Source organism: Aphis gossypii, chromosome 2, assembly GCF_020184175.1.
Source record: "Aphis gossypii isolate Hap1 chromosome 2, ASM2018417v2, whole genome shotgun sequence".
NCBI lineage: Eukaryota > Metazoa > Arthropoda > Insecta > Hemiptera > Aphididae > Aphis > Aphis gossypii.
Genome location: NC_065531.1, coordinates 3,206,938 through 3,229,263, shown reverse-complemented (window position 1 = coordinate 3,229,263; position 22,326 = coordinate 3,206,938). Strand labels below are relative to the sequence as shown.

At 28.4% G+C, this 22,326-nt stretch overlaps 1 protein-coding gene across 1 annotated transcript in view; it reads right to left on the bottom strand.

Moving 5' to 3' along the window:
* LOC114123676 (semaphorin-2A) overlaps positions 1-22,326 on the bottom strand; it is a 347,857-nt gene that overhangs the window by 212,921 nt on the left and 112,610 nt on the right. Inside the window, exon 4 of the mRNA XM_027986733.2 lies at positions 21,127-21,180. The gene's annotated coding sequence lies outside the window, so the exon portion shown is untranslated. The remainder of the gene's footprint in view (positions 1-21,126; positions 21,181-22,326) is intronic.

Genomic DNA, 22,326 nt, shown 5'->3' with positions numbered 1-22,326 from the left:
GGTATTAAACATACCTACCTGCCAATTATTACAATTATTGTTCATTTATGATTATGTGTAAGACTTAAGTGGAGTTGAATATTATTAGAAATGTATGATATACGTAACATACAAATAATATGAAGTGAAAAATTATTAATTAATAATTAAAATTTAGACTAATTATAATTAAATTATAATAATATTCTATAAATTTTTTTGATTGATAATAAAATATGTGATACTGTTATATTGATTCAATTTTATTAGACGAGGTTAAAAGATGACTATTAAATTTTATTACCCTATTTAGATAAAAATCACTAACATTTTCAAATAAATATTCTTTAGATTAATTAAAAATTATGGCTGTATTTTTATGCATACACAAGCATATTCAACTATCTGTCTACCTTTATATAATGTAAAAAAATGCTTTCACAAATTATATTTCTGAATAAAAAAGCATCGATAGGATTTTTTTTTTCCAAACAGCCAACTCAACTACTTCAATTTTATTACATTATATTTACACCTTTTCAATATTTCATTCAAGATTTTATCCCGTAAAAAGCCCTATAATAATAATAAATAGATAAATGTGAAATCTGGCGTAATATAAAAATTGAGTAGAAGGCATCTACTTTATTATACAGTGGCTATTTACAACAAATGTTGTCTGTACCGATTTGTAACTGAATATTTTACAGTATTAATATTTTAAATACAATTTTCATTAATACTAATATATGTAGTTAGTTTTGGTTAGTCAAAGAATTAAGAAATGTATTCCAAGGTTTTTTGTAGAGTATTATTATTTCAACTTGAAAAAAAAAATAAGCTTAAATACATAATAATATATCAGTTTATTTATTAGTCATACAACTACAGACCCAAACTCGATTGATGAAGCTAAATAATAAAACAAATTTAAATCAAAATGAGTGATATACAATTTGTCAAAACAACGCGTGACACTGTCTACTGCATATAAATGCATCATAATATTATTCTATATACGTGCGAGTGCGTGTGTGTGTTTGTTTGTTCTGCAGTAAAATCCAAATGTTCCATATTTTATTAAATAATTTTGCCGAACAGCAAAAGGCATTTTGACTGTACACATGTCATTTTGAAACATTCAACTGCACTGCCGAACGTGCACAAAATAATGACTGAATATGAGGTGTACGCATACGATATTGTTTTTGTGTATGGAACCTTATACGAATGACGTAGTGAAATCGTCACCTCCTTTCCCCTATTTTACAACAACCGGGCGGGTGTGCACACAACAGTTTAGAATGCAATAATATCTATGTTTGGCCCCTCGACAATAATATTTTACAATAACTCATATGACTTAGCGGGGGGGGGGGGGGGGGGTGAGTGCTGAAATATATAGCCTCAACACTGCCGACCCGATAATGAGGCACAGCTGTCAGCCGACCTGTCACAGGTTGTAATTTACAATCATATAACTATTATACCAGTGTGAAATAAAGACGTTCGACTTTTTTTTCTTTATGTGTTATTGCTTCGCCCCTCGCGGGCGTCGAGCTGAATGTGAGTTTTATTTTAATATGAATTTTATAGTTTATTTTAAATATTAATCGAACAGTTGTTGGTTTTAGAACATATATGACGGTGGTTCAATTGTTTGTTGACCGCATTGTAGTGAAGATTGGCAGAAACGGATATCGATGATGTTGTTGCTGTTGTTAAAATGAAATATAGACTTTTTACTGTGCTATCCTCTTTTCTTCTTCAGAGAATAGGATCTATTTTCAAAAGCACTTGATGCGCGTCGCTTGTATAAGCTTATAAAGGCCAAGGGAGTTATTTAAAATAAGGCTTTATCGAATTTTATTTTTTTATCTCGAACCGGGTAAGACGGGAAATTACTTTATTTATTCATTGTCATAAAAACAAAGCATAAGAAAGAAAAACTCGAGTAAACAGTATATTTCAAAAAAAAAAAAAAAAAATAATAATAATAAAAATATTTGTTTATAGCGATAAACTCGTGGATTTATTTTATTTTTACTCACAGTTATTGCATAGACCCACCTCTGGTATATTAGGAAAATATTAAATCCCCCCAGCAGTGACTTGAATGATTTCACTTTTCCGTCCACCCATCAGAAGTTGTTGTCGATCTCTTTGGATTCAATTAGGACTCAGAAAAAAAAACTTTTCCGTTAATCCATTAAATAATACGGTAATTTAAAACTCACAAGATAAATCCCTTTATAGTTGGCCGACACCAGTGTCGAATTTTAATTTTGTGGTATTTCACAAAATACTTATCTAAGTGAATTTCAGAAGTTGTAGGTATAAAATATACTCTAGGTGTACTCTGCGATGGATATAACTACTGACACAATGATAATCATATTATATACTTTAAGTCACGTATTATACGAAAATATATACAAAAATATTTGACATTCAATTTAAATAATGCCATCTCTTTTCAAAAGTGTTTTCACTTATCGTCTCTAAACATAATTTTGGCTACATGACATTGTGATTAAGGTAACTGTTAAATTTACTTGACAGCCACGTCATTTTTAACTAATGTTACAAATAAAACTACTGTTCAATATTTATAAACACTTCATAATGTCACTGAGCTAGAGAAGTTTCATTTCAAAATATTCAAGCATAAACCTGAATATTAATAATTAATATATTACAATTATTATAAGAAAATAGTTTGAAATTGTTGATTTATTTTAAGAAATCGAACATTTTCATTAATTTTTCAGCTAAAAACAACTTTTTGGATTTTTTTTTTTAAATACTGTACATTTTTTTATTATTTCTGTTGAATGAATCAAAAAATATATATATATTAAACAGGTAAAGGATGACACGTAAAAATTAACTTATTAACAACATTGTTAGCTCAAATGTATATACTTATTTAAAAGTTTTTTTGAGTTTATATAAAATACACATAATCTTTATAATTAGGTCTCTATTTATTTTAAAAATTATGTTAAAAGTATTACGTTTGTATATATTACAAAAATATTCAATATAGGTTACAAATAGAATTTCCATTTCAGAATTTAAACTGATAAATAATGACATTAAATATAATGAACAGTTATTATAATTGTGTGGGTGTTGAAGTTGATTTTTAATCTTGCATAGTGAGGCAGATCTGATGTTCACTAAAGTGAAAAGCCTAACCTCATCTACGCTGACATCTAAATAAAACCCACAAATGATTTTAAATTGGTGACAATTTGGAAGAGAAAATATATGTTTGATATTTTTTTTCGATTTTATTACGTATTTATGCCAATTGAAATAGACATTGAAATAATATTATTTAATATTAAAAAACAATCAATACCAAAAAAAATTCCGTTGTGGTATATTTAGTATATAATTCTACGAAAGTAAAAATTACATTGGGCCTGCATGTATTTATAATATGTGTCTACTGAAATGGACATTGAGCTCGTAGTTTCATACTATTAACAAATTAGCTGGTCTTCGAAAGATTATCAAAAAATAATTACCAAAAATTAAATAATTAAAAAGTAAAAAAGTAACCACAAAAATCATCTGATACCTTTATTTTATACTATAGAATAGAAAAACTACAAAAGAGTAAGGGAAAATGATCATTAAAGTATAATGTAAGATTGAAATAGGCTTATCTCGGATTCCCTTTCAGAGATTCTGCAATGTTACTATATAATACCATATTATACTTATAGAAAAGGTACACAAAGGTTCAAATACGGTTTTTGATTTCTTATCAAATCAGTAAGCGAACCAAAAGAATAATATTAATCGTGTTGAATAAATTAGACATAGAACAATGATAATCATAGAATTATAAATACAATTTAAGGAAATAAATTTAGTTATATAAAACAATGCCAATGGAATACTGGGGAACAAAATAAAATAATGATATTACATTGAAATTGTTAATGAAGAACTTGTAAGAGTAGTCGGTTGAAAATGCATCATTAAAAAAATATTAATATAGTCATCCAGCCTTGGTAATGGATTTCACATTTATTTAATTTACAAAATAAGTTATTTTCATTATTACTTCTAAGATATTCACGAAACATCACATTACTATGTTATTATTAGTGAATAAATCAATAAATAATAGGGTATATAACTTCTTTGAAAGTACCTATAGTATTACATTTATGGTTATAGAGTTTGACCAGAATAGCAATCTAAACGAATGGGTTAGATTAAGCTTATTTATTTATTATCATGGAAAAATAATTTTAACTGGTATTTCAATAAAAATATTCTGTGCACAACATAAACGTACCATGTACAATGTACATATTAAATAAATATATTTTTTAATTTTTATATATAATTGTTTTTTGGATGGTTAAAATAAAATTAGAATTTAATTTGTTTTTGACTTGTAATTTCTTTATTTATATTTGATTAAAATTTTAAGAGTATAATTGAAATACGCAATAATTTTACGTAATTAATAATATGCAATAATTGAATTCCATCAAGTTTTTATAACCTTGATTATTTCTGAGAATTATCATCATATTACGTTCTCGAAAATGTTTCAACCCTAAAAGTGTACAGCTAAAATATAATTAGAAAACCACACTGATCATTTGAGAAAAATCGAGAATAATTTATTTTTTGCATTATAATAAGATACTTTATTATCTTATAGCATTGTATCAACGTGACTTTTAACATTTTATCGTGTTTAATTGATGATTTCACAAAAATCAAAAATATAATAAAGATATACGCTTAAAAACCAGATACATTTAATTTCAACATGAATATTAACCGAGCTATTAATATTTATATTTACAATGAATTTTAAATTTGTTTTATATGCTAGTAGTTAGGTATATCAATATAAAAACAAAAAAACAACAACTTTATTGCTTGTCTGGGAGGGTTTTTTTTAACAATTTAGTGTTATATTTATACAATTTAAAACGTATATTATTATTTTGTTTACAAGTACCTAGACTGTATTTGATTTAATTATTGCCTATGTTAGGAATATTTTTTTTTAAATAAAAAACTACGCTTAATATTTTAATTGAATGAAAACATTTTGTAAGGCTACAAAAATATAAGTAATATTTTGTTGAATTTTTAGAATATATAGTTTATATTTATGTTTAACCTTTAATCCCGTTTTTAATTTTCATTATCATTGTATACAATCATTTTCAAACACATATTTTGTGTAAGTTCTTCGACGGTACGGAACTGCAAAATAGGGTCAAATATGTTCACTAGTTTGAGTTTTGTTAGACTTTTTTTAACGTTCAAAAACTGTAGAACAGGGTTTTGCTTCACAACTCTTTATTATGCTATCCTTTTCATGTAAAACGTTTTTTGTCCTCTCATACCTCGGGGGAGATCAAAATCACCACGGGCGGTTAATGGTTTCAGCGGAATATGTAATATTATAATATCGAGGTCACCAGCCCTCGAGATACACGGGGCTATTATGCATTGGAGACACGCAAAGTAAAAAAAAAAAAAAAAAATGGTGGATTTAAAAAAAATCTCATAAAAGCCGATAAACGGGAACACAATCAGTATAGCCTCGTTTTTCAATGCAATACGTGCACCACAGTCTAAAGGCATACTTTATCTATAGTGTCCATTTTAATATAATTTGATTTTAAATGTCACTATATTATATAGCGGATATCATAAAGAAAAAAAATACTTAACCAACATCATCGGATTCCAAGATTTTAATTATAATATCATACAACAATGTTTAAGTTCAGACTTCAAAAATAGCCAATAAAGTAAAAAAAAAAAAAAAGAAAATTTTCATAATTATTGTCAATTATTTCTGTAACAATATTATGTTTACAAACCAAGTCATTAGTTTGTAAAATGTTGAGTGTAATAACTATCTTATGGCGAAAACTCCGATGAAAACCGATCGTAAACTAGAATATAATGTTATGAATACGCGAATATTAATAATAATACATTTATACATATAAAGTTAGATACGTATACAAACGACATAAATATTGTATGCGTGTTTACCCAACCAACATGAGCTTAGTACAATATCATTAATAAAGTATTCACGTAGTACCTACACGATGGCGACGATGAAACAATATGCGTAGAGATGGTCATATAGTAAATGGGCAGGCCAAGCCACCTACACGACCATATAAAATAAAATAAAACCGTCGAAATGTCAGCGATTTTGAAAATAATAAAACGAAATCTCTGAATAGTTTAAACAGAGTTTTAACCGAAACGGGTAGAGGACTCGTCTTGATATCTTATTATTATATTATAATAATTAATTATTAAAATTTAACCCTAGTTGTAAGCTTTTCATTTGACATTTGTTTTATATCGGTAATTGTCACTCAGCGCTTAGGTTTAGTGTCCGATACAAATGCCTAATTATTTTATTGCAAAATAAAATAACAAAATTCATGTGCTTTAATCTATCGGAGTTACTCCATCAAAGCATAATATTATAAAATTCCCATTTTACGGTCATACAAACCACGCTAGTCGATTTCAAACAACGCGTTCGATCGCACACTATGCGGTTCGATTTCAAACGATGCGTAGATAGTCGTGATGTCAGCGTGAGCGGAATTTAAGTCGCGCGGGATGGCGTAATATTATACGACACAGATAACGGAAGCGGCTTTTCGTTTATCGACCGAGAACGACGCTTATTATTGTAGCTTGTTTTGCCTCCCACTCGCGGTTTTATCGTTTTTCGTATTTAAAAATATATTTCAATTTTTGTGTTTACCAAACACGATTTTAAAAATGTTCTAAAGAATAAAATATTCCATAAAAACCTATATTGTTGACTACCTATAAAATAATAATAATTTTGTTATTTTCGTTTATTTATGATTTACACGATTTTCAAATATTCCAAAAATATTTAAATATTTCAAATACCTAGTGTTTATAAATTATAAAAATTGTTATTAAGTACTGATGTTAAAATCATATTGAAAAATATCAACCCGTTTGGAGCAAGTAGTTATTGAAAATTGTTATTATTATTTTTTATTTATAAAATTAACAATCTATAGTAAGTAGATACTTAGTTATTCGTTTACGCCAAATCAACTTATTACGATAAATATATCAAATAAAAAAGCCAGGCATAGGCATATATTTTTATCTGGATTTTATCAGATTAAGCACTTTTATTATATTAGGTGGTATGCTTTTCACTCTTCGTTATCTATGGTTTAACACGGCCCATATTTGAGGCGCTTTTGTCTTTCGTTTTGCCAAATTCACATCCTAAGCCCCACGCCCTAAATGACTTCCACAGACTACAATAATTCAATAACGACGAACGTCTATAATAGCATTCGCGATCTATATATAACTAGCTATAGTCCATATTATATAACAATACGTCTATCCATATTATACTACATGCCTATACGAGCATATATACGAATAAAACGAAGCAACGATAATGCGAAATTTAATACCTTCTTAATATTAATATTTATATCTCATATTATTATGCTACACCACAGTTTTACCAACGTTTTACTTGCATTTTTTTAAATTCATATACGACGCACATAATCTACGTAAATACGATAAATAAAATTCTAAATAAATGTCATACTTAGTCAGAGGCGTATGCGATATAATTCCAAACAAGAAATCTATAAACAGTGAGCCTATTTGTGTACCATATAAACCTTTACGTAAACCTGGGAAAATTGACTTCTAGCAGGAGGTGAAATAGAGAAAATTTGGCTGTTAAAAGTTGAACTATGCTTTATATGGCATAGTATAGCGAACACCCAAATTAATAAATTAATACACACAGACCACGATACTATCAGTTAAAAGTAATATTGAATCGGATGATGATGAGCTGTAGCAAATGCAATGGACGGTGTAGATCAATGAAAAATTTAATGGTTATCCGTTATTTATTAAATTTACATATTTTTAGTTTAAAAATATAAGTAAAAAATAATAGTTGACTTTCATGTACAATCAACACGGTTATAAACAAACACAATATGAACAAAAAGATATTTATTTATATATGTTTGAAATAAAAAAAAATATTAGAATACGATTAAGTATTTGTATATTAAAATAATATATTGTTTCATATTTATAAGACAAGTATTTGTTTGTATATTTTTACTTTTTATTAACTTTATTACCACATAATGTTTAATTGTATATTTGAGCATTTATAGGATCATAGTTACACTGCTACAATATATTATTCAAGTGATTTTTAGTACCTACATGAACGTACGAGGTCTTGTTATGACCCTGTGCTTGTATATGATTGGTCGATAAAAAAACCGTGTTCGTTATGGTGAAAAGATTTGCAGTTAGTGATTACATCGCCACGTTGAGGTTATTTCTATAGATGTATTTATTTGTATTTTATGTGTTTATTTAACTAGGTGATATTAAATAATACGGTATAAACGTTAAGTTATATTTTATTTGCGTCGTTCGTGATACGCAAAAAAAAAAGGTAAAGCATTTATTTATTTTGTACAGAAGATAGTATTACATATAATAAATAATTCTTTTAAGTACAATTTGTTTAAACCATGGCCATTAAAGTCAAAGTTAAAGTGAATTATAATGTTTACAAATGATAATAAATAGATACAGAAGAATAGACCTATTTTATCCATTTATCGATTTATTGGACACTAATCACTATGCCCTTTTAGATTTGAACAGATACAGTTTGGTTAACGCGTTTGACATTTTATAATTTTATATTAAAACACGACTACGTAAACGTAACAAATTTATACATTTGTAGGTGTTTTAATCACGTATTAATTATTTAAAATACCACAAATCCTCATAATGCATTTAAGGGAGTTAGGTATATAATCCGTAAGATATGATGGTTAGGGTGCGGCAGTGACTTAGACCGTTCATGTTGTTTACGAAGAGGGACCAAAATATAAAGACTACTGTTCGCATAATAAATCATGCCGTAACGTTTTTGTGTCATGTACACCACTAGTTATGATAGTGAGGAAATTGATAAAATCACGAGAAAACACGACTGTCGTGTCTTCAACTCATTAAAATATATTATGATACATAATTTTACGAAGAAATGAACCCATCCAAGAGTTTTTTTAAAAAAAAAAAACACGTTGGGGTTATTACTAGTTTTCTCGTGATTAGTTGGCCAAAAATACATTTTAAATTTTGCTGGTAATTAGGAAAACGTTATTATAAATCAAATGTAAAGTATACGAGGTGCACAGATATTATACTAGTACAGAATACATAAAGATGCGATTTCAAAGGCATAATATGTAGTTAGCGCGGTGTGGCTGAAATATCAGCAGAGCATTACAATATTATATTATTATATTAGGTATGACTGTAAAAGTAAATACCAGAAGTATAGTAATAAACTTGTATTTTATTGGTATTTTACCTTACCTATTACGGGATACTCTCAATACGATCTGTAAACTATTATTATTTTCTAGTCTACCGTAGTATACTTTTCACAGATTATTATATAGTATTTTTTTTCAAATGTATTCAAGTAACACGTACTTATTAGTTATTATATAGGCATCATATAGCAACATATTTTTTTTCTCGATCAAACGGCTTAATAACAACAAGCATTAATTAATAAGCAAACCACAAACGTTTCAAAATTTAATTTAAGCTTTGATAAAATAAATTAACGTGCACACATCGATGTTAATAATTTAACGTATTGTTTACACGAATAATAATTATTAGAAAAAAAAACACATAATATAATTAAAAATATTGAAAGCTAAAAGTTGTGCATATATTTATAAATAATAATAACCACATATTATAGCCTACGTAAAACAAATTCACTTAGGTAATAGATCATAATAAAATTAATGATCACGATAATTCAAGCAGTCGTATGTGTTTGTCATTTTATGATATAATCTCATGTCTAAAAGCGCGGAATAATACACAAAATCTGATACCAGAACTATTATAATAGTATAACAAAAAAATATTTTATTATATGCATCTGGTCGGCATAAAGTATTGAATAAATATATAGCTCTTATAAGTATCTATATATATAACGATGCATACACGATTATTGATCGGTTTGGTATGCATTAAGTATAATATATAAATATTGTTGTTCTATAAAGCAACACGTGTGTGACACATGGATACTAGACTCTTGATATTTCAACGTTTACCGCTAGATATAAAGGTTCATTGAACATTTTCAAAAAAGATATTAGATAATATTCAATCTAAAATAAGTACAAAATACGTTTTTTAAATAATTATTTTAGTAAATAAAATTGTTAAAATGTAAACTATTTCAATTGTATTTATTTAATTTAGGACGTACCTATCGTTTTTAGATACATACTCGTGTCCCCTAATTTCAAACATAATTTAGCTATTTTATTTAGTGTTCAATAAAATGTTATTTTAAATTGTTATTACGTTATATTTAATTATATTCTACAACTGATATGACGTATAAAAAATAACGAACTGCGTGTAGCGTCGTTAAGATACATCGTAAGTCTTACGAGATATCACTGCTAGCAATAAGAACATTATCGGACAAGATATGCAGATACATCGGTAGGTTAGGGAAACAATAAGCTATAATAATATGCGAGACCACGGCCTGTATAAAACGATAAAGCTGGTAAAATGGTAAAATACATAAGAATAATACACACCTAAAACACGATAAATTTTATGGTATCGATAATTATTATTGGGCGTCAATATAAATATGATTATATAAAATGGTTTTGATATTTTCAATATTTTATTAAATACATCACTTCATCAGGAGTTTAATCGATATACACGGTTAGTAATATTATATTTAAGTTATTAGACAGTATGTATAGTAATAGTTACCAAAAAATCGTCCGTTATTTGGATGGTTCCACTGATGGTGTCCATTAATTAAGCTTTATTATAATATGAAAGATTCGACCGTGCATAGGAAACTTAATGTTTGTCATTTTTTTTCGATATCATATAGGCAGTATCGTTTGGAACTCTCAGTGTCGGGAAATAGCCGACCTTCGCTACTTCTCATTCGCCGCAAACCATCTACAATCGCAATCCGTTATCGCGAATTTGAATATTATTATTACGGAATTCATGAGCAATAATTATTATAGCTCTCGACAGGGGGAAGCGATGGTTCGAAAGGAATTGTATAAATAATTCAGCAACGACACCGAGGTACCGGATTTCGTACTTTCAACAACTGTACCGGAAACACGTGATTAAACCGTCACTTCACTGTTTATTATTCACTAAAATGTGCATTTGAAGATATACCTATAATAGTCATGATATACCAATATATGATAGTAGAACTGAATTTTCTAGATGAAAATTTACTATAAGTGCACAAACTTGAGCTTTTGAATTGTCAACAAAATATTTCTTTATCACTTTATTCTACAGTTGTTGACATTGGAGTAATGCATCTTCGTGATCATAATATGCTTAAGTATACAGATACTCTATTATATAATTCCAAGGGCAGTTTAAGTTCGTTTTTCGATTTTTAAACGTACTAATTGTACTCGACATAATACGAATGATAAAAGTTAAAAAATATATCTACACACTGTCATTTTGTACAAAACGTGGACGAAAATAATAATAATAGTAATAATAATACCAATAGTGATTATAAGTATACGACATCGGTGGTGGCTGAATGGACGACTGTTTTTCGCATGCGTTTCACGAACCTAATATGTATAATATATATCGACGTAGTGGAGCTTTTGTCGCTCGCACGTGACTATAATATACCGCGGTCGTGGTCTTGTAGAACTATGGGGCAATATATATATATTATACACGCGTCTCCGGTATCTCTGTCTCTCATTAACATTTTTATTCGACGAAAAATGCCATATCGAAATCCGCCGCCGTCTCTACTACCACCACTCGTCCAAAGTGTTCGACGGGGATATTAAAATATTTCGGGGGCACATGCGAATCCCAAGCGCCGGCGGAATCATCGTCATTCTATATAGCCGCTCAATGTATATATATTATATACGTGTCAGAGATGCTGATTAAAAAAAATAAAAATAAAAATAATAACGCGCCGTATAAAACGGAACGTTTTCTCGAATTCATCTCACGTATTCGGACGACGAACGGGATCATCCCATCGGTATAGGTATAATATAAAATATATATATACATATAATATGAAAATAGTATATAATATATATATATATATATATATATATAAACAGGAACGTTAAATAACATAGCACCTTTGACCGGGTATTAATTATTAACATTAAATTCGTTCGTCTACAATCCATTCTACTCGCGTAAAACTACAAACACACATAATATTATTGTTATAACGTATTATATTGTGTACGGTGTTCTATAAGGTTCCTCGTAGCACAATCATTATTATTCGGTTCTCTTTTCCCCCTCGGTCATAATAATATACAAACAGGTATATTCACGCGTACTCGCAGCACCTCTTGCCTCTAGACCCTTTTCAAAGATTTCAATACCTACTGAGTCTCTCCCTCGTTGTGTGTGCTTTTTTTTCATTTTCATACGTACACTTTCGCCTTCTGTCGACGCTTTGGTAGGCGCGACACCTATACACAATAATATACGCATACACATACGCATTATTATGCATATATATTATACACGCACAGAATATACTCGCATAATATATATATATAATATACACATACATCATACACATTATACTCGAACTCCACCACTAATTGCCCGATAGCGCGTCTTTTGTCTCACACCCTCGCGGTGCACACCACCCCGCCGACGGTTATACCGCGCTTGTCTACGCGCGTGTTCTCGACGCCTCCTCGCAGCATCATCATCATCCTCCCCTCTCTCGGTTCAACCGTCCTCGTTGCAGTCTCTGCGCAAAATTATATAACTACGGAAGCGGCGATGCATTTATATATATTATTATTATGTTGTTGTCGTCAGACCCGGCGAACCGAATAAAACGCGTCGCAAACTTCACCCTCGCACACGAGGACCACGCCGCCGCCGCAGCGGCCGTTTTCTAAAACAGTTCTTTTGTACAGCTCGCTGAACGCCACCCCTTTCGTCGCGCGCGAAGAGAGACTTATCGGCGGCTAACCGACCGTTCTCGCTGCAGTATTATATATACGTATAATACACACATATTATATTTATATATATAATTCGGGGTAGGTACACCTATTGTATACACGATAATATAATAACATAATGACGTTATTATATTATTGTATACATTAATAGGTACCCGCCGTACGCGATAATAATATAATGGGTTGTCGCAGTTTTACGTCATTGAGTTTTAAATGAATAAAAAGAAAATAACTGTGTTTTTAATATGATTTTTTTAATCTAAATAGAGTTTTTGCGAGTATACTTTACGTCAGTACCATCGCACATTACAGTATTATTTTATTATAATAAAATGTGTATGTTCTTAAAATTTGTCAGCAAATACGTGATAACTTTTATCTATAATATCATTGATAAATTTATTAAATTATAATAAATGACGTACTTATGTATATATGTATAATATGGTTCAATTATGGTTCCCCTATACCTTCCATAAACAAATATTTTGTTAACCTAAATGTGTAAATATTCAAATAAAATATATATGCAACGTTGAATCAACAATATTTTATTTAAGTATTTATAAATGCACGATAAAATCATCGATGTTACACAAATGTATAAAAATTGTTCAAACAGTTCGAAAGAAAAATAATCTCCTCGTTGAAGATATGGTTGGAAAACGAACATTGAATTCTCGAGAAATACTATATGTTTTCTAAGAAGGAGATTTATGAATTTATATTTCAAACAAATAATTTAAAATCTTATTTGTCGTGCATGTAAAATAGTAAATACGAGTTATCATTTCGTAGTTTGTACATCGGATCAAGTGCACCTACAAAAGAAAGTAAGTATACAACCGAGCTCAAACTTTGCACGTCTTAAAATGTAAAACCGGCGGAGACGACGGTTGCAAACAATATTTTTTGAACTTTGCCGCTCGTTGAAAAATACATAAATTTTGAACAATACATTGTTATTTATTACGCGTTACCGTATAAGCTGTTGGTGGATTATGGTTATTTTTTTACCGTAAACACGGGGCTTTGTAATAATAATAATAATAAAAGAAGAAAACTTTCTTCTTGTGTACGAGAACTAAGCTTCGTGCCTCGTGGAGTCCTTATAGTGCACTGCACGCGACTGATCCCAGGAAAGGGCTAGTAGGATAGATGTTTTATAAAATAGGATTTCGCCATTTTGAAATAATAAAAAATTACTTACTACTAAACAAGACGACGCGTTTTACATTAGTTATTATTCAAAGCTCGGCGTTTATTTATTGCAGCCCCGCTTATCCATGCCCATGTCAAATTCATGTTTGCTCTTAATTAAATTCAAAAGTAACACTTAACAAATACTTCAAAGTTCCTAGTATTAAATATTTAGTCGTAGAATAAAACATTCGAACTGGAAGTATACTACCCGGTTTTAGTCAGTAGTAGGTATTAGTTAGTTCTAGCGAGAGTACAGTAATATTCGAGTAATCTGCATAAATGCGATATTGTAGATAGAGCGCGTGGCCAAACAGTCGCTTAGGTCAAATTTATATAATCTATGTATTTGTGTATTATACAAACATAGTATATCATTGCCCTAGAGATTAAGTACTTGAGAAGGTATATTATCGCAATTGTTATACCTAGTTTGTGATGATCTCATTTAGATACAGCTTGGAATGAGATTCAATTATACGTTTACTTTGCTAACTTAATTTAAATTATATGTAAAAAAAGCAAAATTTATTTTGAAAAAATAATAAAGAAAGTTTACACAAGATAATATAATATCGTGTCTTTTCTTACAGAATCGATTAATTTTACGTCTTACTATAAATTATAAATTCTATATGAAAATATCATTATCACTCATAATATACACGATTAAATTCAAAATCAGAATTTAAAAAAAAAAACAAATATAATACAATTAGAATACAATACGGATATTGTGCACATTTTTTATTTCGATTCAATGTGTTATTGATAATATTGTCACTTAACAGTATTGATATTAATAATAGTACGCGAAGTCTTAATAATTGTAATTGAATCCGTTTACTGGGCGTGCTCGAGAAAAACAGTACCTACGTCAAAAAATGTAAATACGGCTTATAATGTTGCAATATATTTAGGATAAGATTTATCGTGTACCATTTGCAGGCACTATTATTTATTTGTATATTACAATTTCTTTCGTACTTGGCCGTTCCATACGTATATTTCAAAGCTCACTCGTAATAATATGTCAACAAAAAATAGCATGGTATACTCTGTGAGATTTATAAATACATGGACCTTTTTTTCGATTTTTTTTTTTTAATTTTAATTTTTCCAACCCTAAAAGGTCGTTTCACTATATATTAGAGGGCATAATATGAATATTATTATTTTATTTTCATTTTTTATTTTTTGTTTTTTTTTTTTTTTTTGTTACGAGCAAGTTTTCCTTCAAAAGTCATTATATTATATCATCCGCTCGTCGTATTCACGTCTAATTACACACGGTCGATCAATATTTTGCAAACGACGGAGCGTTTGATAATTTTTTTGTCGTTTCTAAAGTTTAAAAAAAAAAACACAAATACACATATACAAACAAATATAATACCACAAATAGCAAACGATGGATTTAAAAAAATATGATACAGCCAATATAATATGTAGTTATGCAGTAAACTCACATTAATACGATTATAAACGTGGAATTGAACGATTGTCACTGTTACTCCGTTGTACAATATCATATGTAGGCGTATAATAGTAATATATTACATTATTGGTGCGACAGACATAAAATAAAATGCATTAAACCGACGGTAAATCATTGCAAGGGAGAACTCTGATCGTGGATATGTGTATCGTGTAGGTAACGTGTGTAAATAATAATATTATTTATATAAACATGTCGTGCGTGTGTTTTCCGTGCTCGCTATTATTGCCATCAGCGATTTCCACCCGACCGTGTGCCCTTATCAATACGCTATATTTTATTATAGGATTAGAATCATGATGGTCTATGATTTCGCGTGCGTTGTGCTTAGCCCAATTCTTGTTGATATTATGACGGAGTAGGACCCGCTGGCCTGTAATGGGTATAGGATCATATTATATTTATTCCCAAAAAAGCTTGGACAGATCAACGTGATGAATCGACGGAAAACCGCAAAGTATATGTGGGATCCCGTGGAAAAAAATCAATGTTTGGCAAAGACTCAATTTTCGCGGTATATTTATGGTGCCACGTGTAATATATAAATAATTTATAATATTTTTTTTTTCCAAAGCTCTTGGTGAAAGCTGAATTAAAGTATTTTATTTGAAAATCGTTTAATAATCTAATTTTATTCACAACAAACTATCGCAGGATAATATCGTATCGTTTGTAAAAATAATATTATGCGCACAAAGACGTTAATGAAATACAAATTTAAATAAAAATACGATTTTCTTTGAGAAGTAATCACTTTATACATAGGTTTTACATTTTTATGAAGAGCACATAAATACAAAAAAATTGTAAGTAGTCTCAAATATCAAAATCAAAGAGAAATCTCTTAAAACCTATTGAAAAATAATGAAAATAGTAATATAAGTGAAATATATTCAAGAATAATAAAACTAAAACATTTACAAACAATGCAGTTATAATGGATATACTATAGGTATTACTTAGGGTTATTTAAATAGATATTAAATAGTATTTTTGTACATTTATAAATGATATTGAGTTAAAATTCTCAATAATTAAAAAATTATACTTAGTAAAAGTAACAAGAATATAATTTACTGTTATATTATATTTATTATCGTCTACATTTTTTAGAATAGTTAAATAAATGCACCTTGTATAAAAATCACACGTAAAGTTATGGCTATTAAATTTAAAAAATACAGAAATTTAACTTAGTTATAACCAATGTATTACATCCTAAATTGTCCTTAAAATTAATTTTAAATTTATACCATTACAAATATTAACAATATATATACATCAGAATTTATAATTCATCCTGTATAAAATGAATCTATACATAACGATTTTCTTTTATTTATTTCACGCATAAATATTTTATTATATTTTACTATTACTCAATTAACGGACTTTTATACTCGTGTACAAATATTGATAGTGCGGTAAAGACAAGTGGTACGCTATTTATAATTTAATTGAATAACCAAAACTTAGAGCATAAGGTAAATATTTAAATATTACTAAATAAAAAGTTCAAAGGACGGAAATAAGAATTTTCAAAAAAACCATTGCAAAGGAAATGCAAGTTTTGCACAAGTCGGGTGTATAATGCATTTTGAGCTCTTTTAAAATGTTTTAAATATTTAAAGGAAACGGTGCAACGGTGACGACGATAAGAGCTTGGAGAAAGTCGACTTATCGTGCTTTTTTAAGTCTCTCTTACTGGCTCCCACTCTATCTATCTCCCTTACAGTTACTCTACATGCGCGTTATTTATATATATATATATATATATATATCCCTCTATTTATGTTTCCCTCTCGTATCTGCATTTCTTCGATAAAAAATACAGATTATTGCCTTAAATACAGACGACCGACTACCAAAGAGGTACTATATTGTATCGTCATGAGTATTTTGCGAGTATCCAAAAAGATTTGACCTGAGTATATACATTATACACCCTTATATAATTCATAAAACTGTGATTTCTCGACAATGTACCAATGTGTGAGAAAACGGCGGTGCTGAACAATATATCAAATCCCTTGACACCGTCATTTTCCTCGGCGTTCTCGCGTACATAACATCACTCTGGGGCCGAAAATCGTTCATATTTATAGCTGGTTTCATAAAAACGCCCAGAGCTAAGGAGGGCGGCAATGGTGGTGGTGGTGGTGGTGGCCAAAAACTTTTTCCCATTACACAAAACGAGGCTTTAAGTTTCATTCCATCCCTCTCTATGTTATTTATTGAGTCCGGCGCAAACCGCTGTTCCAATTAAGGTGGATTAAACGGCCGCCAAAACTTACAATGATATTTTTCAAACGGCTAAAGTTTTTGGAATTGCTTTTTTTTCTTCACGCACAACAACAGAAAGCTATGATAGTATCCACGAGAATTGTTCAAACCACCCTATAACCGTATATTGACCTAAATTTTCAACTGGGAAGGTACATAATATGTCACCAGCCGCTAGCAGTTACACTCTTAAAGTAGCTGCAAATCATAAGACCATAACGCTATCGTTAAATATTATGAACAAATTTCGAAAAGTTCAAACATTCTTTTTTATTAAAAGTTATAAAAAACAACGTGAACGGAGCTCAGAGACCTGATGTTTGGTACTAATCTCAATTTGGTAGTATAGGCGCAAACCCTGAGATCAATAATCAATATAATAAAATTAAATTAATTATAACAAAATTAATGTTATGGAAATATAAAATGTAAAATATACAGCAGCAGGAATATAATTCTAAGCAGAGGAAGTCTTATCGATCTTATCGTTTTAATATTTATAAGATATTTTAAATGACTTATAAAAATAATATAAAGATAAGGATTTTAAATAATTACAGAAAGTAGTAATAAATCGAATAAAAACAGTTATATTGCACCTATAAAAACGGTAAAGTCGATAAATAGTTTGGAAAATATAATTGGTTATTTGATTATTTTATAACGATTAATTGTATAGGTGAAAAATTAATGTATAGCAATCCCATAATTCACAGGTTTTGATAAAATATCAATAAGTCTTAATTTATTACCTATATAATTAACTTATAATAATATAATAATATTTATTTTGATTAAACAATATATTTTAAAGTGTTTCTCAAAGACACATTAAAAATAACAACAAAATATTAAACCACAAAATTGAATAAAAACGTAAGTACATAATTATATGGTACCTACGAGTTTGAGTTAAAATTACATTTTTGTATCAGAATAAAAATGATAAACAATGAAGTTTATTTTTCATTTAAAATTTTAAATGTGAAAACTGAACATGAATTATTCTCTCTGGTGAATTTAATAAACCCAACATTACTATAATACAAATTTCCGCTATGATAGCTGCGTTGAGAGGAAAAGTTTCGTCAATTGTAAAACAGACCACGACTTTGGGATGATGCGATGGTTCCTTTAACCGGATAAGAGCTGGCAGTGCATTAGTAGACCCAGTGTGTTTATCTTAACAGAATCGAATATATATATATATAAGAAAATCAAGTCCCGGCCAAAGTGGTACGTTTGTTTAGTGAGGTCTACTGTGCAAACTCAAATGTTTGGGGTCAAATATCGGGCCGGATTAGAGGTGCTTGGATTTCCGGTAGGTTTTTTGAGAGTGAGTGAGAGTGAAAGAATATTAGTATAGGTATATGTGGGATAGGAGAAAATGGGGTTTCTCGTTGGGGCTGCCAAAGTTTCTTGTCCATTTTCTTTGACAGTAGACCACTTTGTTGTGTGACGAAAATGCAACTCTCTCACTTGCTTCCTCTCTTTGTATATTGTATATACATAAATATTAAATGAATAAATAAATATAAATACAGCTACAGCAACCACATTCCAAGTGAGCAAAAAACCCTTTTGGTTGCATAAAACAACACTGGGAAATAAAAAGTAAATATTCAATACACCTAAAAATCGAGAATTCACTGATAAAAGTATAAATAACTAACTTTTTTCAGATGTGCTTTTAGTTCAGTGAATATTCCATTATATAATATGAATTGGTTATCACTTTTTAATAGAATAAAAAAAAATTAAAGATAAACTAGTGTTCGCTAATTTTTATACTTGTAACTAATAATTAGTAGTTTTATCATTAATTTTGAGTACATAAACTATAAATATATTTAAATGATATAATAATCTGTCTATCCCTTTTATGTAGCCATTAAATGTTGGTAGGTACGGTATATTTTAAATATTTTTCATAAGTATTTTTAAATAATTCTATAAAAATATAATGCATTTTTAACATACGATATAAAATACGATTAAAAATATGTAAATATTAAAAAATGTAAATGTTATTTTACATGATATCAATTTCAAAAATATCGAAAGGTTTAGTTTTTATTATGTTTTTCACTTAGTTAATAAAAAAAAAGTAACTCGTGCAGTCTAATATCCGATTTATTATTATTCATGAATAAAACCTATTCAATAATTTACGAGAATATTATTTGAAGAATATTTAAGAGTCATTAAAGTCTAAATTATAAAAAAGTTAAAAAATTATTTTAATTAATTTTTAATTGAGTTACTCGTTTCTATTAATTCAAAACATAAGTTATACAGTTGTTGTTTGAATAGAACTTTAAAAGTATGATTAAAATCTGAATTGAATATATAACTAAATGTATTTACTTTGGAATTATATAAACTATATAGTATCGACTGATTAATACAAATATCTTATTCAAATAATGCCATGACCTAATGACAATATTCGTATCAAGCACTTACAATAGTATAAGAATATTATGTTTCTATATACATTTGAATGCTACTGCTGTCTATTTTCTATGATGTTATAATACTCGCAAATCACACTTATTTATTTGTTTTATTTATTGATTTTTAAAAATAATTATTTATTTATTGAACATTTTTAGCTTAATTATATACCCACATTCATTATTGATTTAATATAATATTATACTAGAGAAATACTATTAGGTAATTTTTTGTTTGAAATTATTGTAAAAATAAACACATCAATCATTGTATTAAATGTAAAATATGATCTTGTTGCATTTGTTGTAATCATGTTTTAACCATGGATTTTCTTCGACTAACATCGTCTCAAAATCAAATTATTCTTATTTTACAATCAATTCAAAATAACTTAAACAAGAATTACGGATCAATCACAGCTGTAACAACGTGACATTAACATACCAAAATCCGTGAAATCGCATTATTAATTCCTTCGTAATCTTAAACTAACTATATGTAGGTATAATAAATAATATTATGTAAAATATTAATTCTTACCTTATTGGTTTATTTAAGTTTGTGTTTTCTGAATCCACTTGAAATAAAAATAATCTGGAAAATAACATAAACCAATTAACTATTAGTTAATTAAAATAATTGCTTGATAAAATAAAAAAATATTTAACTATTTAACTTGGTACTTAAGTGTGTACAAATTTGATTCAAAAACATTTTATTTAAGTTCATATATATTATAAATTATTAGTTGGTTATTAATGTTATTGATTGGTGTCCTTATAGCCATAAAGTCGTGGTGTAACACTTGTAATATAAGCACTTAATAATTAATATAATTCTATGTAATATATTTTAAAATTAGTGTTATAATTTAATTCCAGACTTATAAAATCTCTAAACTAGGTAAATAATAATTCTATTAAATGATAATAATATGATCCCAACATAATATTGACTTAAAAATTTTATTGTATTTTATAAAGATGTTTAGCGTTTATATTGATTTCTATTTACATAGAATTTATATTAATACAGAATTTTTACCAACGGAATAATAAATGGAATCTTCTCCTTTTAAAACGATTACAATATAAAAAATTGTAATTAGAAAATGTTAATAATTATACACATTTTTATTGTTGTATTTTCTTCTTAACGCTTTTCAGTTATGTATAAATCTCTTGAGTTATACGTCAACGTATGCCTGGTTAGAATTTCAATTAAAATACTTTACGATAAAAAATACCAAATTTATTCGATCCTAGTAAAAGCTTAACCGCTTTAAATCATTATCGAGTACTATATATGGTGAGTTATGGGTTTGAACTTCTACCAACATTGTTAGTATACCTATATATTAGATATATATATAAATAAACGGGTTCCTCGTTACATTTTATTTCAAATTTAATTAGGTTTTTTAATATAAATTATAAACCATTTACCCTGGTTTACTATTAGGGTTTCGACATATTTAGTGTACATTTAATTTAAAAAACATACAATACACATTTTCCCAAAGAGTTTTGAAAGAAAACTACCTATCAATAAAAAATTAATAAAAGTATATTGTATGAAGTAATATAATTTGGTTTATATGATGTTTAGCCTCATATTTTTTTCTCTGAAAAACGTACCAAATTTGGACATAAATGTCCAACGTGTTTTATTTCAACTTTAATTTCGGAAAGGAAAAATTATGTCTCTGTAACCCCCACGTCATACTATGGACTTTAGTGG